The 23,352-nt window shown below is 37.2% G+C and overlaps 1 long non-coding RNA gene across 3 annotated transcripts in view; it reads right to left on the bottom strand.

Moving 5' to 3' along the window:
• The window catches only part of LOC123380040, a 314,275-nt gene that overhangs the window by 167,332 nt on the left and 123,591 nt on the right, over positions 1-23,352 (bottom strand). The window contains exon 3 of one of the 3 annotated variants that reach the window (XR_006585279.1): positions 1,096-3,677. The exons of the other annotated variants lie outside the window; for them this stretch is intronic. This is a non-coding gene — a long non-coding RNA (uncharacterized LOC123380040). Of the gene's footprint in view, positions 1-1,095; positions 3,678-23,352 lie in introns of those variants that run through there. 3 annotated transcript variants of the gene reach the window in all.

Below are 23,352 nucleotides of genomic sequence, written 5' to 3'. Positions count from 1 at the left end.
AAAGTACATAAAATATTTTATTTCTTTCCATTTGAAACAATGAGGTAACTTTATATAGACAGTATATATGGTTGAGTTAAAATGAGCTATGTATCTTTTATGTATATCTCTTATGCATAGACACTTTGTATTATATCCCAGCTACTAAACACCAATCCTCACACCCTTCAGTTTTGCTTGCTGACAAGAATTTTGTTAGGGTTTCACCTTCAGGAGTGCTCAGTTAAGACACTCCCTACTGGAGTCTAGGGGAGGAGGATGGGGGGATAGGATTGATAATTGAGTTATAGATGTTCCCCTTAGTAAAGATTGAAACAGTGAGTCTGCTTACAACTTGTAGTTAGAAAGAAGAAAGAAAGAAAGAAAGAAAGAAAGAAAGAAAGAAAGAAAGAAAGAAAGAAAGAAAGAAAGAAAGAAAGAAAGAAAGAAAGAAAGAAAAGGAAGAAAGAGAAAAAGAAAAAGAAAAAGAAAAAAGAAAAAAGGCACATGAGAAGAACTGCCTTTCCCTTCCTTGCTGGATATTGCAATGTCTGTTTGTGACCCTTGGAACTGCTTTAATCATCTTGTAGACACGAGGGGGACATCAAAACATGCTAGAGAAAGCATGGTATTATAGGCATCATTAACTAACCACTCACTAACCAGTAACTAACCTAACCTAAGCTACTCACTAACCTCCAGACTACTGGAAAATGTCTCATCCAGATTTTTCTTACATGAACTAGTAAAATGTTGAAGGCATTTTAGGCTGGATATTTTATTACTTGTAGATGAAAGCATCCTACTTGAAACAGTATGATCAAAAATTTTCCATTCTTAATGGGGAAAAATGTGGCATGAAAAATATATAATTAAAACATTACATAGTTTTATACATATGCAATAATATATACAAATATAGACATATATTAAAATTTTCTTACAGTTACACACTGTAAGAATGTGTAAGAATGGTCAATCATACTAATCCCAGGAAATGAGAGGAGGTATGAGGAAAGAAGCATCATTTTTTTTTTTACTTCAGAGTTCTTCTTTGAATTCCTTTTAAAATAAATGTATGTTACTTATCTGAATTTAATAATACACGTAGAAATAAAAAGTAAATGTTAACTACCATTCATATTAGGAGAAAGCATCTTCATATTTTTTGGAAAAAATATTTGTTAGTTTTTCTCTTCTCTTTCCAAAAATGCTGTTTACATCCTGTATCAGTCAAAACTTACCTGCTTACAATGAAAACCAACCCAAGAATAGCAGGATTAGAGCTTACTTTGTCGAGGACTGAAAGCAGGTGTCTCTGCCTCCCCATCTCTCGTTGCTTGTCTTCCATTTGAGACTGACCCATCTCTGTGTAAAGCTCAACTGGAGATTCCGGCCTAGGCTAAATTCTCACAACTCCACAACCAAAGAAGTAAAGACCTATCTGAAAATGTCTTGTCAGCTTGGGTGAAGGGGTACACATCCCTTCAACTAATCACTGTGACAGAGGGTAGGTAAAATGATTGTCCTGAGTTGAGTTCTGGGCCTCCTCATACTCAGGTGCATCCCTGGAGCATCTCTGTGAGCAGAAAGCCACCTCCATTTGTGTCCACCATATATCCTTTGCCCTAGGGATTGACCGTGCACTTGCACTTCCCTCCTGTTGTGTGAACCTGAGGGACATGGTCTGCCAGGCAGCAGCACTATGAGGGTGAAGGACAAGGATAAGGGCAGAGTCTGTGACAATCTCTAGGTGAGGCCTTACAAAACTTGATGTTGCCATTAAAACATTTTCTTTAATGTACCCACAGGTGAGCATATTAGTTTTCCAGAGCTGCCATAACAAAGTACCACAGAATGCATGGCACAAGGAACAAAAATGTATTTTCTCACAGTTCAGGAGGGTAAAAGTCTGAGATCAAGGTGTCAGGAGGGTTGGTTTCTCCTGATGACTATGAGGAAAAGATACGTTCCAGGTTTCTCTCTGTGACTTATTGATGGCTGTCTTCTCCCTGTGTCCTCACATGGTCTTCCTTCTGTGCTGGTGTCCAAATTTCTTTGTCTTATTAGGACACTAGTCATATTGGTTTAGGGTACCCTCATGACTTCATTTTAACTGAACTACCTCTATAAAGATCCTGTTTCCAGTTAAAATCTCATTCTGAGGTACTGGGGGTGAAGAATTCAACATTTGTGTTTTGGGGAAGTATACACTTCAGTCCATAACAGTAAGGAAGAATTATCTTCTCACATGAGATTGTGCATCACCATAAAAATGCCTATACCCAAAATGATATTTAATAAAGATAAATTTGAGAACCAAGAAAGGAAAGACATGACTCAACACTTGTTTGAGTATCTTGCTTTGGGCCCAGTGCTATGAGTCATTTTTCTCCATTTGTTGGTTAATAATCCTAACAAATCTACTACTTTAGTTAGTATAGATGATAAACTTAAGGTTTTAGAATTTAAAATAATTTGCCAAAACCACAAAAATTAGTGACAAAGATTAGATTTGAGCAAATTTCTTTCACCATAGTCTGGAATGTCTTCAGGCATGTCTCCCCAATAACCCAAAGTGTGACCAGGTTTTTTTTTTAATTAGTTTCTTTAAATAAATTAATTAATCATTCAACATGAATAAACGTCAACCACTAATGTCTTAGAAATCACAAGCAAAATACAGAAGGCACTTATTCATATAAATCATTTTTATAAACCATTTCTGTATACTCTTGTGCTCCTGTCCATCAAAAAAAGGTTATTGTTTTAGTACGTTTTTTTTTCTTTTGTTTAGGCACTCTGCATCATCTTCAGGATAAATGATTATTGCCATCACCACCTCATGTTATCATATTTAAATCACACATTGTGGTTTGGGAAGTTATATAATGTATGCTTCTTCACTTGAACCACCCAAGAACTCTGATGGGAAACTGAAAATCAGAGAAAGGAAATGAAATGAGTAAAGCCACATAAAAGTTATGATGGAAAGTAAATGACTTGAGTCAGGCCATATAAGAGTTATGATTGGTAAAGCCAGTTCCCAGCCCAGAACTTTACTACAAGCCTGATACATTTAAAGGCAGAGTGAAGTCTTATGGTTATTGGTCAGTTGTTTACTAGTGTCTTTTACAGTCTATTCTAGGATCTTTTAGTCCATATTCTTCTTATTCCAAATGACTGCAATGGTTCTTTGGATGACAGATTCTATAGTCTGCAGAGGTGAGAAAACCACTCAAACTACTGAGAACAAAGATAATTTGTTTTTAAAAAATATGCATCACATAAACCTCATTGTAATTGCATTTCCTGTAAGTACAAAAGTCAAGTGTATACAAATAGAGTCTTCCTGAGTATTTTAATAGTAGCAACATCAGTTATACCTTGACACAACTCAGTGAAGAAATTCTGGGCTTCATGGCGTTCTTCAGTAGAAATCTTGGGAGAAATGTGTGTTCATGCTTGGCTGAAATGACTAGGTAATCAGATATGTTCAATTTTTAATCATATGGCATTGTCATCTATGATTTCACATCAGTTTTCCTTGTTACACCAAAAAATTTCATTAGTTATATATAAAGGTGATGTAATATAAAGCTTCATATTGGAAAAAGATGATGACTTGGGGAAAATCCTCATTTCTCATTTTCTTCTTTGAACTGTATGCTCCACTTTTAGCTGATAATTCTAGTTACCTAAGGAGCAATTAAAAACACTGATCTGTTAGTGCTAGTCCCAGTTTTGTTTTGTTTTATTTTGTTTTGTTTTGTTTTTTGATAAAATAGAGAGATTTAGTGGTGATGGGAGCTAGAATGTGTGTTCTTAAAATATTTTTCTGGGTCATTCTGAAGATGGAGAAGTCTTGGAAGCACTTTTGTAGACATCTATATTCACTGTGGCAAATATTTTTCAGAATCATTGCAGGGATAAATTAGAATCAAAGATATACTCTGTTCCTGTACATAAAATCACATTTGGTGAGACTGACATTTCTAGGTCTCTGCCAACCATAACATCATAAGAGTGGATTATACTTAAAACCGTCATCAGATTGGATTTCAGAGGCATTTTTCAACTGTGCCACCCCTAACCACTTTTAACAATTATGAATTTAAGAAAGTCACTTAGACTTTTTAGCATTTCACATTCATCTACAAAGTGGATAAATCATCACCACCACCACCACCATCATCATCATCATCATCATCATCATCATATTGATAAAACACCTCTGTAAGAATTCTGTAGGCTGTGAATCAGTATAAATATGTCATATAATCTTAATTTATTTCCCTTGTGAATTACACAGCTCTCATTCAAAACACAGAATCTATCTCCTCTTTGAAACTTTTATGAAGCAACCTGGTCAGAATGGAATCGGTTCTTCTTTATACGCTGACAGTACTCAGCTAAATTCTCTCCTCTGGTACTTCACCTTCTATTTGGTGTCATAGCTACTTGTGTATGTTACTTAGCCCCATTAAGTTTTAAGCATCTTAAGTGTGGAAAACTCTTATCATCTTGGTGGTCCTTGCTGTCAACCACAGGGCCTTATATAAAGTAGATCCTCAACAAATATTTATTAAACTGCACCGATGAAAGTCTCAGGCTGTGAGATTCATGAACTGACCAACTCTCTTTTCTATTTTATCCGAGAACATCAGCAGGATTTCCTTGCTCCTTTGCCTAGTGGAAGCAACAATATCTATGAAATATTATCTACTGCAACAATATCCACTGAAATATTGAAACATTCTGAATCCATTCCTTTACCTATGGCTGACCCTTCTGAATTGTACTAGAGTAAAACAAACAACAGACAAACACACACAAAAAACCTATACAAAGTAAATATTCAGAATGTTTTTGCAAGACTGCTTCTACAACCCACTACAGTAATTTGGTAGGTGATACCCTTGAATGAAATTACTAGAAGTTTATCATATTTAAGAAGCAATCCTAAACTATTAGTTGCTTATACATTTATTCTTCTCGACTTCTCATATTTTCAAAATGCCAAGAGTTATATTTTAGAAGTAATAAAACTCTGTTGATATTTATTATTTAACTTTTCACCAAATTTTATCTTTTAAATTATATGTAGGTCTGTTACCGCTTTTAACCAAAACCTTTCTTTTTCTGACTATTAAAAGAACTGTCATTTTAAATTTGGAGTTTTATAGCATCAGGGGCATTCAAAAATATAGGTTTTAATATGTTATTTTTGCTTGTTAGATTTATTTATTAAACGTCTTCTTTGTATCTATCCCTATAACACATGATCACACAAAAATTCAAGAGCTCCTCTTAACTAACCAACAAGAATTTCAAATAACCTAGAACATGGCAGCTATGAAGTCAAAAAGCAAAATTATCATGAATTTAAGCTACAGGGTTCTGAGACGGGGCCTTCTCCACTGAGCAGGTACAATCTGGTACAATCTGAAGACTCAAATGAATATTTCATTCACTGTCATTATCAGATCGATACTCTACTGCAAGAAAGATATTGTATCTGTAATGGACATATCTACCTCTGATTCCCAGTTTGCATGCAGATGATCAAACTGGCACATACAGGAGCTGTTACAACAAGTGACTTATTGGGCTAAAGGATGGGATGCTGGACAAAGGAAGAAGAACACTGAAAGTGCACTTGGCAGTAAGCGGAGTCAGAACATAACAAGAACGAGGAAGGCATGGGATCCCAGGACCAGACACCAAACACAGGAGGCAGATAAAGAGAACCACGAAGAGCACAAAAGGAAAACCCAGATGACAATTTGGTTTCAGACCAGATAGCGGTGGGCCAGATAAGTGAAGAAGTATTTCTGAGATATCAGGAAAAAGAAAAGTTAAGATTGCTAGATTATCAGACAGGTTTGACTTTATGGGAAAGTAACACAAGAGGAGTGCCAAGCACAGGAAATAAAAATACAAATTTCTTCAGGAAAGGAAATAAACCCATGGTATACTGTTTGGTTCAGCAATAAAAACAACGAAAAAGCTATATCTTTTTGATGATGAAACCCATCAATATGGAATTAGCCAAAAGTGAGTTACAGCTATATTTCAGGGACAGAAGGAGGGGATGTATGCTTGGGTGTGAAAAATGACAAAGAGAGATAAATTCTCAATTTTAACTCCTAAATAATGAGAAGAAAAATATCTAAAACTGAAAAAAAAATGAGAATGGCATAGTTATTTTTAAGAATAATAATGTTATAAAGGAGTAATATCTGTAAAATTTACAGATGGTTGTCAACGAAAACTGGGCTATCAGAGAACCACAGTTTTTCTTTATATTAAACTACTGTATTGTTTTTTTGTTTACTTTTTAGCATTCTGAATAGGTTAAAAATACATAAATAAAATTTAAATATAAAGCAGCTTATCAAGGTAACCAGACACATCAACGCATTCAACTATTCATAGCTGTGGACAACAGCCCTCACAGGGTTCACAGTACTTACATTCTAATGCTATCAACACCTCCACTAAACCCACCAATGACATCCTAAACAGGATGTTGTGTTTGGAACATCACCATCTGGGAAATTAGGCATGACAGAAAAATCAGTCCTCCAAGCTATCACTTTCATAACTTGACACTTGAATGAGGGCAATTCACCATATTCTCCTCACAAGATAAATATCATTATCCCCATTTTCCAGATGGTCTAAGTGAGACGGAAGATAACTGATGTGCCTAAAGCCACACAGCTGGGAAAGAAGAGGGTCCAGAAGTTCAGCTGAGGTCTGGTACCAAGTCACTGCTTTTGCCTTGAATCATGCAGCTCTCTTCCCATGAGGCAGGAAGACCATTTTACTGTCACTGGGGCCTCTTGTGGTGAACTACTGACACCAGGAAGAAAATCTCACATACTTGTAGAGCTTTATGAAGCAACATTCACTCCCCACAATAACCCTAGGAATAGGATAAGAGAGGCACAATTATCTACATGCTTCTAAATGAGGAAGCTGAAAGGGTCTGCCCAAGGTTTCACTGCTGGTTAGATGCCAAGTCAAAACTGACAAAAATGTGATCCAACTCTAGAACTGCTTGTGTTGGGGGGGGAAAAAAGTCACATCCAATGGGAGAAAAGGACCCATGAGACTTGAACCAGACCAAACATAACTTGCCTAGACAGAACAGTTTGGGACTATTATGTTTGAAAAGTGCATTTGTCTCAAATTAGGTATAAAGTGTTTACGTAAACATTTTGCCTTTTCTTCCCTTAAATGAAGATCAAATTCATATTCCACTACAGTGAATTAAGTACTTCCAATTTCTTAGGCACTTTCACACACAATATTCCAGTCACTCCTCAGAATAATTGTAGGAGATCAGCATTATCACACGGAGACATGAAGTGTCTTCCCTCACGACTAAGTGCCTTTCCCTTTAAGTTTCCAATGAACTCATGTCATTGGGGCTGCCATAGTTCAGAATCTGAAGGTTCATTAATTTGTAATGTTATATGATTTACACACAGAGTGCAAACAGAAAAGGGATAGTTACAGTGTGTAAGGATGCTCAAGCAACCGAGAGTCCCGCCTATTTAAGATATAAACTACCCACCTCTTCACCAACACATGGCATATACCATCAATCACTTGAAGTTTCTAGTGTATTCCTCGTGAAATTTACAATAGAGTATATGCAATATGCCAGGCACAACTCCAAGAAATTTATGTCTATGAATGTACTTAGTCATTATAACAATGTTATGATAGAGCTACTAATGCTTTACACACAAAGAAACTAAGGCACAATCACACAAAAATTAGGAAATTTGCCCAGGTACCAACAGCTGGTAATGGTGGAACCAGGATTCAGACCCAGTCTTCAGGAACAGAGTCTTCAACCACTACCCTCTATTAATTTCTATATAGCGAGTGTGATTAGCACATGTCAACAAAATAGTCTCCTAACTGCCTTTCTGATTCTTTTTTGGTATTGATTTCCCCTTACTTCAGTGCTTCCATGATGCAGCCAAGGGAGTCATCTTTCTCAGACACAGATCTAAACATATATCATACAAAAGCAATTCAATGACTCTTCATTAATTCTTGAGTATGTAAAAAATCTCTTTAAAACCTATCCGGATATCCCTCTACCTGCTCCATCCCTTTGATATGTGGTACTAATCACTGCTCCAGTATGACATGAGGACATTAGATAATCACGGGCCTAATGGATTGAGGAACTATTTTGTCCCATTGCTGAGCTGTGGACTTACATATCCGAACATACCTCAGCTCTAAAATTTCACTTTGATGGTGTCTCAAAGAAAAACATATAGCCCTCCTATTTCCTCTACCAGGACAAAGGTTTGCTGTTTCTACATAATGTAATTCAGGATCCTAATGATTTTTAAATGAATTTAATTTCACTCTCAAAATTAACCAGATCTGGGGTTCCTGGGTGGCTCAGTTGGTTAATTGTCCAACTCTTCATTTTGGTTCAGATCATGATCTCACAGTCCCGATATTGAGCCTTGCATCAGGCTCCATGCTTAGCATGGAACCTACTTGTGATTCATATTCATTCTTTCTCTCTCTCTCTCTCTCTCTCTCTCTCTCTCTCTCTCTCTCTCTCACACACACACACACACACACACACACACACACACACACACCTGTCCCCCACTCTCATTTAAACTCATGTGCATGTGCCTGCATGCTCATTCTGTCTCAAAAAAAAAAAATATCGAGACTCCTACAACTAGTTGCAGGTAAGTTTTCCTGTTGCAGATTATCATAAAGGGTGTGTGTGTTTCTGTGCATGTGTGTGCACTTGTGGGTGTACTCCAGAAAGAGTCTAGTAACTATGGAGTTGTGATTGCACTCCTAGCACTCTGCTAAAGCTCTACCTTTTCTGTGCCTTGACATCAACTCAATGGAATAGGTATCATTATCCCTATTTTGAGAATAAAAAAAAAAAAAAAGCTCTGCGTATCTGCGATAACAAAGAAGATAAAAACGATACATGCTGAGTCAGATCTATAAATACAGAGAAAAAAACTGATGGTTGCCAGAGGGAAGGGAGTAGGGAAAATAGGGGAAAAAAGCAGGTGAAAGAGAATGGGAGACATAGGCTTCCAGTTATGGAATGAATAAGTCATGACAATAAATGGCACATGGTGGGGAATATAATCAATGATAAGGCAATATCGTTGTATGATGACAGATGGTAGGCACACTTGTGATGCCTGTTTAAAGAAGCAGGATCTCGGGGGGCGGGAGCCGGCGGCTTTGGTGACTCTAAAGAAGCAGGATCTCTATTTTGTACCTGAAACTAATGTAACATTGTATATCAACTATACTCTAAAAAAAATAATTAAGAAAAGATACATGCCACAGGTTGAAACAACCTTGATAGTTTTTATATTTAAATTGTACACAGATTACTTAGTGATGACTGGAAGGTGTCAGTGATATTGTTAGCAACTAACAGCCTGAGACTTCCATTCATCTTAAAGCAAGTACTTCTAACACAAAATTTAAGTTTAATAGTGCCATTTTTAGGTAGCAATACAACATTCAGGGGGGCCTGGAGGGTTCAGTGGGTGAAGCATGTGACTCTTGATCTCAGGGTCATGAGTTCAAGCCCCACATTGGCCATGGATCCTACCTTTAAAAAAATACAAAATCCCAACCCAAGAGACCTGAAGATGCTGAGGGAAACATTTACAGATTTTACTACTTTGTCACACAGTTCTTCACTCTTAAAAACTATTTCTTTTATGGGCACCTGGGTGGCTCAGTTGGTTAAGCATCCAACTTTGGCTCAGGTCATGATCTCACTGTTCGTGAGTTTCCGCCCTGAGTTGGACTTTGTGCTGACAGCTCAGAGCCTGGAGCCTGCTTCAGATTCTGTGTCTCCCTCTCTCTGTTCCTCCCCAACTTGCACTCTGTCTCTCTCTCTCAAAAATAAATAAATATTACAAAATAAAAATTTTAAAAAATACATTTCTTTTATGTGATAGGCATGGGGCTTTTCAAAATGTTCAAGGGACAAATTTAAAAAGAAATTACAACTGACACCACAGAAATACAAAGGATCATAAGATACTATTATGGACAATCATCCACCAAAAAATTGGAAAACCTAGAAGAAATGGATAAATTCTGAGAAACACAATCTTCCAAGAGTGAAACATGAAGACATAGAAAATCTGAATACATGGAATATAAGTAAAAAAGTTGAATCAGTAATTTTAAAACTCCTCAAAAGCAAAAGTTTAGAGCCAGAGAGCTTCACAGGTAAATTCTACCAAACATTTAAAAAAGAGTTAGTGCCTAGTTTTCTAAAATTATTCCAAAAACTTGTAGGAAGAAAAAATGCTTCCCAACTGCTTTACAAGGCCAGCATTACCTTGCTACCAAAACCAAACAAAAATACCACAAACAAGAAAAGTACAGGCCAATATCCCTGATGAACAAAGATGCAAAAATCCTCCACAAAATACTAGCAAACTGAATTTAAGAATATATTAAAGGTGGGGGGGGGCACCTGGGTGAAGCATTCCACTTTGGCTCAGGTCATGATCTCATGGTTCATGAGTGTGAGCCTCACGTTGGCCAATTTGCTGACCTCGAAGATGAGACAAGTAAACAGAAGATACACTGTGCTCATGGATTCAAAGAATTAATACTGTCAAAATGTTTACAGTACTTAAAGCAATCTACAGATTCAACTCCATCCCCACCAGACCACCAATGGCATTTTTCACAAAATTAGAACAAAAATCCTAGAATTTGTATGAAACAAAGGACCCCAAACTGCCAGAGTAATTCTGAAAAAGAACAAAACTGCGGGTTTCACACTCCCTGATTTCAAACTCTACTACCAAGCTACAGCAATCAAAACAGTATGGTACGAACATGAAAACAGACACAGAGATCAATGGAACAGGGTAGGGAACCCAGAAATAAACCCACTCATATATGGTTAATTAATCTATGACAGAGGAGGCAAGGGGGATAAACAGTATCTTTAATAAATGGTAGTGAGAAAACTGGAAAGCTACATGCAAAAGAATGAAAGTGGACAACTATCTTACACCATAGATAAAATAAATGTAAAATGTATTAAAGACTTCAATGTAAAACCAGAAACAAAAAACTCCTAAAAGAAAATATAGGCAGTATGTTCTTTGACATCAGTCTTAGCACTATTTTTTGGACCAGTCTTCTCAAGCAAGAGCAACAGAAACTTAAATAAACATAAGAGATGACATCAAACCAAAAGCTTTTGCACAGCAAAGAAACCCGGCAACAAAATGAAAAAAGCAACCTACTGAATGGAAGAAGATATTTGCAAATCATTCAGCCAATAAGGAGTTGATATAAAAAATATATAAAGAACCTATATAACTTAACAAACAACCTAAATTTAAAATGGGCAAATTTTATTTCTCCAAAGAAGCCATACAGATGGCTAATAGGCACATGAAGATATTCAATCTCACCGATCATCAGGAAATGCAAACCAAAACCAAAATGAGATATCACTGCACACACACCTGTAAGACTGGCTATTATTAAAAAGAGGAAAAATACCAAGTGTTGGCCAGGATATGGAGAAAAGGGAACCATCATACCCTGTTAGTGGCAATATAAGTTGGTGTAGCCACTATGAAAAACAGTATGGAGATTCCTCAAAAAATTAAAAACAGAAATACCACATAGTCCAGCACTCTACTTCTATGTATTTATCCAAAGAAAACAAAATGCCAATTTTAAGAGACATACACACCCTTATGTCCATTGCAGCATTATTTACAATGGCTGACATATGGAAGCAACCTGAGTGCCCACCATGTGATATCTTAAGACAACCTAAGTGTCTTCAGGTGAAGACATACACACACACACATTGGAATACTACTCAGCCATAAAAAAGAATGAAATCTTGCCATTTGCAACAACATGGATGGACCTGGGGGGTATGATGCTAAGTGAGGTAAATCAGACTAAGAAAGACAAATATCATAGCATTTCACCTATACGTGCAGTCTAAAAACCAAACGAACAAACAAAACAGAATAGAAACAGACTCATACAAACAACAAACGAACTGTATGTTGCCAGATGGGGAGAGGTCCGGGGTGAAAGCAAGAGGTAAAGGGGATTAAGAGGTATAAACACCCAGTTAGAAAATAAATAAGTCACGGGAATGTGATATACAGCAGAGGGAAATATAATCAATAGTATTGTAATAACTTTTTATGGTGACAGATGGTAACTAGAGTTATCACGGGAATCATTTTGTAATGTATAAAAATGTTGAATCACTATGATGAACACCTGAAAATAGAATACTTTATGTCATTTATACTTCGATAAAAAAAGAAAACGTGTAAGAGAAAGCACTCTCGCATCGGTTATTTAAACCAGCATGTTCTAAAGCACCTCTCATTCTCTTTGATGCTTCTCTGCAGCATGTCTCACGGAACAACCTTTTTATAAACCTTCAATTTCTTTGGTCAGAGATTAGAGCATTTGATGTCATATATAGACAATAAAATCCTTTTTATCTCAGTGGTATTTCATTATACTTTGTGACTTAGAAACAAAACGGGCTTAAAGTCAAGCCAAGACACATCTTTAAGATTGCTATGATAATGCTAATATGCCCTTTAAAATCGAGGCAGCCGGGAAATTGAAGGGGTGACAAGTGGAACCAACTTGCATCAAGCTGGCATGACACCAGACACTGGCATGGCCTAAGTGACAGCTGCAGCATCTGGAGAGAGCTTGATAAGAAAATCCTGTTATAATACTGAGCTGGTTTTCCCTAAATTACATCTTACATGATTTCATAGGTGCCATATTTTATTTTAGAACAAAACTTCTTTTGAAACTGAAATACTCTTGTCCTTAAGCAAATGTGAAGGAAGTGGTATTCGATTGTCCTTTGGCAGAAGGCAGACCCATGTGTATTTAATTGGGCCCTTTACCTGAGGGATTTCTGTTATGAGAACAGAGTGTGGGACTATAACTTTGGGTTGCAATGTAAATGCTGGCAGAGCATTGAGAGCAAGTTCAACAAAATAGCTGCTGCCTGTGACAGTTGTTACAACACACTGAGCGGTCTGGGCAGCCAGTGGATAAAGTAGAACCAAGTCTCAGCTTCACTCCCAATTGAGCATCCTCTTTGGACTGAAAGTCAGGGGTAAACTACCCAGGAGTCTGGCGTCTGGAGTATGATAAGGAGGCCCCCACAGGCCCACAAGCCCTGCTTCACTGCAGTGGGAAATACTCTAGGCAAAGACCATTCTATCATCATCTCAGCCTCTAGCTTCGGGCTGTGGGTCTCCGCTAAAGGAGATGGCTCCTTTCTAGTGAATGCCTCTCCTCCTGGGGACTGAAAAGAAAAATGGTCTCCCTTCTCTTTTTCATTCACCCAATACATGCTTATTAAACGACCTCAGGCACTGGGATTCCATGATTAGGACTTCTGTAATACACAATTAATATCATAATGACCCCCCCTCAGCTCACAGACCACTAGAGTAAGCATCCATATAAACAGACCATTGCAGTGTGGTATGATCAGAGCATCAACAGAAGCATGTACAAAGAATTACCACCATCGCAGCCTTCTTCGTTTTCCCACAATGTGGAAAATGCACAGTCTCATTTTTGAAAATTTCTAGTTTTCTCATAACTTCAGGCAAACTCTTCTTTAAAAACGTGTGAATAGCTGACCTACAACCTCTTTGACTGATGTTGTGTAAACATTAATATTTTATCTGTCACTTTTACAAAGCAGTACAAACCCCAAAATTAGAAAATGTACAATCTAAAAAAAAATGGAAAAGAAATGAAAAAACTTCCAGTAAGTGATATGACATATTTTACTTTTCTGAAAAATCACAAACCTAAGTCATAAGAAAGAAGGTGTAGTATTTGGATTATGTAAACCTATTATGTTAGCTTTTTTTCTTCTTTTTTAAGCTTATTTATTTTGTGAGAGAGAGAGAGAGAGAGGGCAGGGGAGGGGCGGAGAGAGAGAGAGAGAGAAAGAATCCCACACAGGCTCTGCACTGTCAGCATGGAGCCCCAACAGGGGGTTCAAACTCACAAACTGCAAGATCATGACCTGAGCTGAAATCAAGAGTTGGACTCTTAAGCAATGAGCCACACACACCGCACCACTCCCCTTTTTAAGATTATGTTAGCTTTCTTAAATCTTTTCTGAATTAGGTGGAGTATACAAAAGAATAAACAAATACAGGATCAAGATATGATCTCTGCACTCACAGAAAGATAATAAACAAGGTAAAGAATGCAATGGAGCAGAAAGCTAAAACTAAATTCTTATAGATCACACATCTGATATTGGCAAAAAATTATCAGCCACTGGCAACAGTTCATTCTAAAACCAGAATTGACAATAATTTCTGATACATATAATAACATCAACATCATAGGCACATTATTTTTCAGAGAATCATCAGCAGAAACAGTTAGTGTCATGTGGGTAATTTATCATACAGTCTCAGTGAGGATCCCAGAAAGGGCTAGCCTCAGAGGTGAGTGATACTTTTGCTGTACTGCTCTACGTTCTCCACTCTACTGTCTTGGCAAACCTTACGCCAAGGTTTAAACACTTCTGTTCCTCGTATGTCCCCTATTTCAAGGAAGTTTAATAATGTTTGCTCAGTTGGCTAGTTGGCCTGAAAATATAGTACAGGAATTAGAACCAAGTCAGAAGGTAAAATTGCTACCCAAGCCGCTGCCTCCCACACCACCTAAAGGAGGGCCTTCTGTATTATAGTTATTATATTCACAATAGGAAAAGGGGCATTTTCTACATACTTTGCTCAAAGGCCTAATATTTAAACCTATTTCACTGACTACTGACTAGCAATATTCCCTCACAAAGTATTCATCACCTACTGTAGAAATTTATGCATGTTAGTATGTCATGAATGTATTGCAATTAGACATTTTTCTTTTTAATAATACTTTCTGTTCCTACCCTGTGGTTTTGAAAAAGGGAGAGCCAGATATAAAGACAGAAATAGAGAGGCTTCTTGTCACCCCAATTCTCATAAATTCCTGATTGTAAATCTTGCTTCTGACTTTAATTAAGGTATCTTACAGTCCTCACATTTTGTCAGCTAGTGTGGACATCCTAGTTTCCTGCCACTAGGGGATCATAATGCAGCCCAGCGCTTGCATTAAAATGCACACCTAGAAAATAAAATTCCTGGCACCTGAAGTTCCCCTTGCTCTCACCATTCTCATTTTTTTCCTTTGTTATTTTTATTTTATTTTTATTATAGGATCATCTTGTTACACCACCAATGGGACCACTACATCGTGTCAACAAAGGAAGTATCTGTCAGATAATGCACACTGGCTAAGAATGAACAAACATCGGCTGAGTTGGGGATGTTATCCAGATCCTTTACCATGACCTAGAGTTATCCATTCTTTTGTCCTGAGCCAATTACACTCTGCCTGAGCTTATGATCAACTTCCTCCCTTGACCAAGCTCGATGCATATTGCATGACTCCAACCAATTTTAGCTGGTTGTGTCCCCAGGCAGATTCACATATTATTTGTTCCTTTGGATGAATGGCCATTCAGCAACCATTACCCAGTGCATTAGTAGTGCCTCAGGACAGGAATCACATCCAGAAATAAGTATGAACATCCCACACACTGCCAGCTGTTTATTCACTATATGATTACAAGACTGTGTGCTCTAATCCACCATGTCAACTCTAAAATAGTTTAGTCATTTTAATGGAGGGGGTGAAAAAAACTCACTGGAAATATATATGTAAACACATGCACACACACACACATAGGTATACATATAATGTAGATATAGGTGACTATATATATGTGTATATATATAGGGTGGGGGGGAGGGAGACTTCTGTTCCTTTTATGGCCCCTATTTATATATATCAACTTTTTTTTGCCAATTTTCTCCCTAATAGACTCAAACTCTCTTCTGCTATCAAGTACTCATGACCTTATAGAGTTCAAGGACTCCCATGACCCAGGACAAGAATTTGGCCTATGCCAATCACAGGGACTTCATTTACCTTGTGAGTAGTTGAGTCATGGGCATTCAACCCAACTCTGGTCAATGGACACTGAGCAAAATTCTGTGTAACTTTTTGGAAAGGTTTACTGGTTAAGAAAATGAAATGCATAGGAGGAACATGTTCCCATATATAAATCATCAGGTTGGTACGTGATTCCTAGAAGTGTTGCACCTATCAGGTAACCATGAGGGAAAGCTCACTGACATGATGAACAAGTCAGGGGGGTATCTATGAGTAGGGCCAGCACCTGCATCCTGGATGAGGTCCTTGAACTGCTAAGTTAACCAACCTTGTATATTTCTTACCTGTACTTTTCTTATCATGTAAGAACATAAATGGACTAGTTCTTGTGAGTCATAGAAAGTGCATAAACATGCCATTGTTAGTTAGATTTTCTAGTACTTGTAGCTGGAAACATTCTAGCAGGGACAACCTGTATTTCCAACTTACAATACTTCCTTGAATTACAAAAATTTCAAAGGTCAACCATTCTCAGCATAATGGGAGTAAGGATGAGCAATCACCTGCTTCTCTAAATTCATTATCCAAACATTATGTCTATGTCTCCTCTCCTATTATGACAGCTAAATTAATACAAACATATCTATGATAGCATTTTATGAAATCCATGTATGAAAACTAGAACAAGGAAGATGCCAATCCTGGGACAGAAAAAAATTATTCAAAATAAGTCACCCAATATAGGAATGTCTGAAGCATTCTCTAAAGAACAAAACCCTAGGAAGCTCAGGGAAGCTAATAACAATGAGGAATAATGAAGTGGAACTTGAGAATTCCACAGTAGGCAGAACACAGTGGATGCTAAAATACTAGGATAGGGAAATGGGCAGACTGACTACATTATCTGTGCTTCCCCATGGAAAGTAAAAATGCAGGGCTCCTTGTTCAGAACCTGTTAAATAATTCAAAGCAGATAGCAGAGTACTAAAGCAAGCATGGAGTCCTAGAAGGATCCTGAGAAACAGTGGGGCCCTGAGCCACTTCATGGGTAGCACATTCTATAAAGTCAACTGGATGCTGTATACACCTAAGAGGTATGATTATGGCCAGTCCATGTAGAGGAATTGAGATAGGACGGACACAGTAATGCATTTATTGGTACAAAGTAGGAGTGAGTCCCAGAAAGACTTTCTTAAACTTCGTTTCCAGTCCAAAGATGGGAATTTAGAGGGGTAGTGGCACCGTTCTATAGTCAACCCTACAAAGACCCTTTCACATTTTAGATGAAAATCATAATATGAAATGCTATTTAAATGACATGGAAATGGTGATATATAATGTTAATAAAGGTAGCAGGACATAAAATTTTGTGTATGTGTGTGTATGTGCTCATGGGGTGTGTATACAAATAGACCCAAAATATATTAACAGTATGAGTATTAGTTAACTCAGACATCATAAGAAGACACCACAAAGTGAGTGGCTTCAAAACACAAATTGGTTCTCTCACAGTTCTAGAGTCTGGAAGTTTGAAATCAAGATGTTGGCAAAGTTGACTTCTTCTAAGGGGTGTGAGAGGAAGATCTGTTCAGGGATTCTCTCCTTGGCTTCTAGATGACTATGTTTACATGACATTCTCTGTAGGAGTGTCTGTCTCCAAATTCCCCCCTTATGACACTAGTCATGTTTAATTAAGGCCCATTCTGATGACCTCATTCTACCTTGATTACTTTGTAAAGATCCTATTTCCAAACAAGGTCACATTCTGAGGTACTGGAGGTTAGAGCTTTGACATATGAATTGAAGGTGAGGAGGGGACACAATTTAACCCATATAATAGATTAACCATATGATGGAACATAATTTCTCTTAATGTATTTTCATAGCTTTCAGATTGTTCAATCATTTTTATAGAGACAAAACATTATGAAAATATAGAGTTCAACAGTGATCTAAATAACAAGCTAAAGAAAATTCGAATCATGGGATACTGGCTGATTGTAACAGACAAGTTTTGGTGAGGAATATGGGGAAAGAAAATATGATGTGTAAGAAAAGACTGTATCATAAGAGTGAATCATTCTGTAGCACAATATAAGTAGTTCATTAGAGTAACGAATCTCTACTGAAAGAATTTTACACCCTCAAGAATGATCATCCCAACCCTCAATCTTTATCCCTTCTCACATAACTTTTCTCACTGTGTTGATCCAGGATTCTAGCTCTACATTAAAAACTACACCATATACCTACCTGTCCATTCCAACTTCCAGAATCCCAAACAAAGTGCATCCAAAACGTTCTGGGTTTTTTGGTTTTTTTTAATGTAAATTTATTTTATTTTTTATGTTAAATATAATTTATTGTCAAATTGGTTTCCATACAACACCTAGTGCTCATCCCAACAGGTGCCCTCAATTCCCATCACCCACTTTCCCCTCTCCCCCATCCCCCATCAACCCTCAGTTTGTTCTCAGTATTTAAGAGTCTCTTATGGTTTGCCTCTCTCCCTTTCTGTACCTTTTTTTTTCCCTTCTCCTCCCCCATGGTCTTCTGTTAAGTTTCTCAGGATCCACATATGAGAGAAAATATATACTAAGAAACATCCTCAGATTCTGATTAGATTGAAACTGGAAGGATAAACATCCATTCAGAAATACATTTACTCTTCACTATGTTTTAAGAGTCCAACAAGCCTATATTCTCATAGAGTTTAATCACTTCGTAGCTACAGATTAATTATTACTTTATAGGGTTGTAAGAATTGTAAGATTCACTATTACTTTATAGGGTTGTAAGAATTGTAAGAATGACTATTATCATTATTTCCATTTTTTTCATTTACTCTGTCAAATATTTTTAAGAACTCCTAGGGTACACAACATAATATAAGACATATCTGTTCATAATTTTTAAATGGAGTAACCTGTGAATATATTCAAGGCAGTGGTTCAACTGTTAGGAGAACTAATTAAGCTTTGTTCTATTCCATTGGAATAGACTCAGTCCCCAAATCCCCACCTGGCCATGTGGTACCTTATAGAAAACAAACAATATGATCCAAGAACATAAACTACTCGATCAGTTGACCAATACAATCCCTAGGAAGAATGGAACACACACACACACACACACACACACACACACACACACACACACAGAAAGAGAGAGAGAGAGATACCAAACATATAAAGTTTCAACAAATGCTAAGATCACTAAAAAACATTTTGGATACATTTCAAAGGAAGTTACAGGAACATGTCACCCATCAAAATCAAAACACTTAGCTGTCATTGAAATTTTACAAGACAAATTGGAGCTGCCAAAATCTTCTAGAAATCCCATGTACTTCAAGGATGAATATAGTCTTTGCACTGCATCTTAGCTTAACAACAACAAAAATATAGACGGAAACTATAAACATAAACTTAGACTCTTCTAAGGGCTTAATTGCTCAACATTATGATTTTCTAGATACTATCATATATTTTAGCTGACATTAACAACAGTTTAGTTCAAATTGGCATTCACAATATAAAGTAGCAATTATAATTGGAGATATCACCTATTAAATCATACCCTGACAATGCCAAGTTTGTTTGCCATTATGGAAGATAGAATTTGTTACTTTTATTTTTGTACAAATATAAGCGAAGATCAAATATATATTCTCCATCACAATGTGACAACACAGAAGTTGATGTGCATTCTATATAGGATTTTAATATTTATAAAGTCAGAAAATGCTACTGTCTTCAGAGTCTGAAGTTGAATGACATCTTCATGTTGAATCAGTGTCATTTACTTTGAGGTTTGAGTGGCCACTATGTGTAAAGCACTGTTAAAAAATTCTGCATGAGTTAAAAATATACAGCCCCCTGCCCATTCTTCAATACAATCACAATCTAATAGAAGAAATAAGACATATGAAAATTATCTTACCAGACAATATAATTGCTTTGTAATCAATGCAAATAAATAACTATGAAGATTTAAATGATGGGAAACACTTTCCTGTGCAGTGTAATTGTGAGACCCTTAAAACAGAAAGTGCTAGATCTTTTAAAGGATGAGATTTCCATAAGAACCCATGAATAAGAAGAAATTCCTGACAAATGAAATATTTTCAGCCAATTCGGAGAGAAGTATTTGAGAAACAGCCAGAATTATAGCTGGATTGGAAGGAGGCTGAAAATTCAGAGGGCCAAAATCACAAAACAGGAAAAGGAGAGAGAAGGGCTAATATCACGGGATGGCTGAAGCATGAGAAGACAAAAACACATCTCCCACAAGTATCCTTCATTCTATTGTTTAGCATTTCCTTCTTGCTTTTCAAGTGGGACTGGGCTTGACTGCAGGAAATACTCCGACAATCATGCCATGTTTTTGAAAAACAGGGCATATGACACACACACACGCTAAACTTCTCTATAAGATACAGTCCTCAGCAACAGACAGATTTCTGAAATTTCAGAAGTGATGATTCTTTTTTTCTCTGATGAAAATACTTCTGAACAGAACACTTTCTGTAGTATTGAGCATCTTGGTGAAAGTGGTCTTAACTGTCATTTTTTTGTTTTTGGAAATAGGAATTTGATCTAGATTGGAAATAAGAGATAATGACCCAAATAGCATGAATTAAAACAACTATTCCCTCTTATTAGTTCAGGTTTTAGAAGCTCTTATGTCTAATCTTCTAGACTCAAAAATTTTATTTCCAGCAGATTGTTTACTCTCTCGCGCGCGCGCTCTCTCTCTCTCTCTCTCTCTCACACACACACACACACACACACACACACACACACACACACACATAATCTCTGTTACCATTAATTTTAGCCTTAAAATTGAGCAGAGCTTGATAAATACAACACAAACCAGCAGGCAGCTTAAGTTTCGATGAAGAGCCAGAATTTTCCATACTTATTTACTGTACTACATTTAAATCAGTAAGACAAAGATGGTCTGTCTTCCCCTCTCCCCTGCCGTATTTCAGCACCGGATGGTGTACATAAGTGATGAATCATGAGAATCTACCCCCAAAACCAAGAGAACACTGTATGCACTGTATGTTAGCCAACTTGACAATAAATTGTATTTAAATAAATAAGTAAACATTAAAAAAAATAGATGGTCTGCTTTGATGCTAACAGTGAATGCAATATTTTCAAAAAACAACAGAAAAATAATTGGTAATTGACTAGGCACTGTTTTAAAAAATATTCAAACCCAGTCCCATTTCACGCTTTGTCTTATATTCTTGTTAGATATGTTTCCTACCAGATAGAATGCTATCTCTCTGATATCAAATTAGTTACTTAAAAATAGCTCTACGACCTTGGAATATTATGGAAATTTCCTGAGCCTCAGGTTGCCTACTTGAAAAAAAAAAAGTAATACTATTTAAATGAGCCATTCCATGTATCATGCCATGATTTCAAATGTCTACATTTTACCTTCCTTCTATGAAAAATTACAGTCTCAGTTGCTCCGTTGAGTACCAGATTGTGCCATTTAAAAATATGATAATTAAAGTAATGATCAGAGACTAGATTTGCAAGTGCACATTTTGGTGTGAATACATTGCTCGGTCCTCCCCTTCTGGCTTGGGATAATGCACCAGCACGCTCATGCCAGCCGCTGAGGTTAGAAAGCATTCTGCCTGTGAGGATCCTAGATTTTCACTTCACAATGGCTTTATCAGCTTCTGCAGCTGCTGGATAATGCAAGCTCCTAAGAGGCTCTAAGAGACACTTAGGCACCTGTCAAACCAGGTGCAGTGGGACAGCAATTGCCCAAGAAATATCTAGACTGGCATGGAGCCAATTCGTTCTCCACCCTTTAAAAAAAAAAAGGCTAATGTGATCACATTTAAGTAATAGAGCCCTTTCCCATCCAGACATCTTTACAGGCACTGAAAACATAGAAAAGCGTGCTTTTTAAAAATCTGAAGCAAGGCTAGGTCAGGATCCAGAAATAAGGCTTACTCAGCCTGTTCTGAAATGTTACCCAGTGGTTAATCATTAATGAGACACTAAATTTATGAAACCTTGAAGTGAAACAGAAGACTAAGATTTTGGCATCAAGTTTCATTTGTATCAACTTTCTGGAGGAAAAAACAGCTCGGTAAGTTGGACTACCGGCTGCTGGGGCTACCCCAGGGCATCAGTGTTGTTCTGTAAAATCATACTATATCATCAGCATACATGTGCACAGGGGAGAAAACACATTAGACTGTAAGATAATCGTCAAGCAGAGAAAATAAAATACGCCCTCAGGCGTCCCATTTGTAATTCCCCTGAATCTATGCTCACACGGCTTTCTTTCCTGTACAATTCCTCAAGTTAACGCAAACCACTTTATGCAGTCACTACAAGGCCCCCAATCCCTGAAGTTTTCTAGGGGTAATTTATGGCTCGCTCAGGAAAAAGCCTTAGAGAGGTCAATAAAAATTGCTCCTATCACACAGTCTTCACCTATTGCATTAGAGATACCATGGGTGCCACATCCTGAGTGACTGGTTGACTATGAAGCCTGACAACAAAAGAGCCAGCACACCCCTGGCTGCAGGTAGCGGGAAATGTGTGCATATGCATTGTGGGGGATTTTTGTTTGTATGTTGGTTTGTTTTTCAGAAACAGAACCAAAACAGGCCTTTGCTAAATCAAGTGTCTTAATTCTCTTTCTGTGGAGGTGAGCGACACTGGCATATCTCCCAGGCTGAATGAGGAAAGACCTCAGAACAGAAGTACTTACCTCAGCTATTATAGGAATCACCAAGTAAACAAACTGGGCTTTTCACGGAGATCATATCTCAATTTAGTGTCCATCAGAAAATAACTGCAAACATTCCAATGCAAAAATTAACTTCTCTCCACCAAAAATCCGCATTAATTGCTTCTATGTGCATTGGTGGGCATAAAGGCACAGTCCCCATCACCATCACCAAAAGGCACCACCAAAAGGTGAAAGAATTCACAATACTGATCTGGTACATATCATCAGAATTCTACTGTTTTAAATGTTTACAGTTAATTATTTTGAAAGATTTTTCATATATATTTCCTATTCCTTGGATATGTATCTCCATTCCCCAAAAAACCTTTCCAGATGTTTCCAGAGATGAATTCCCTAGTTATGTATGTATTAAATAGAAGAGCTGGCCTGCCAGCTGTCTCAGTCTTCTGTTTACAAACACATTGTGTATCAGTCAGGGTTCTCCAGAAACATAGAACTGGTAGGATCTATATAGACATATGAGAAGATTTATATGGGAACTGGCTTCTGGTGATTATGGAGGCTGAGGTATGCCATCAGCTATCTGAAGAA

This window comes from Felis catus, chromosome C2 (assembly GCF_018350175.1).
Source record: "Felis catus isolate Fca126 chromosome C2, F.catus_Fca126_mat1.0, whole genome shotgun sequence".
Lineage (NCBI taxonomy): Eukaryota > Metazoa > Chordata > Mammalia > Carnivora > Felidae > Felis > Felis catus.
This window is presented reverse-complemented; position numbering and strand designations above follow the sequence as displayed.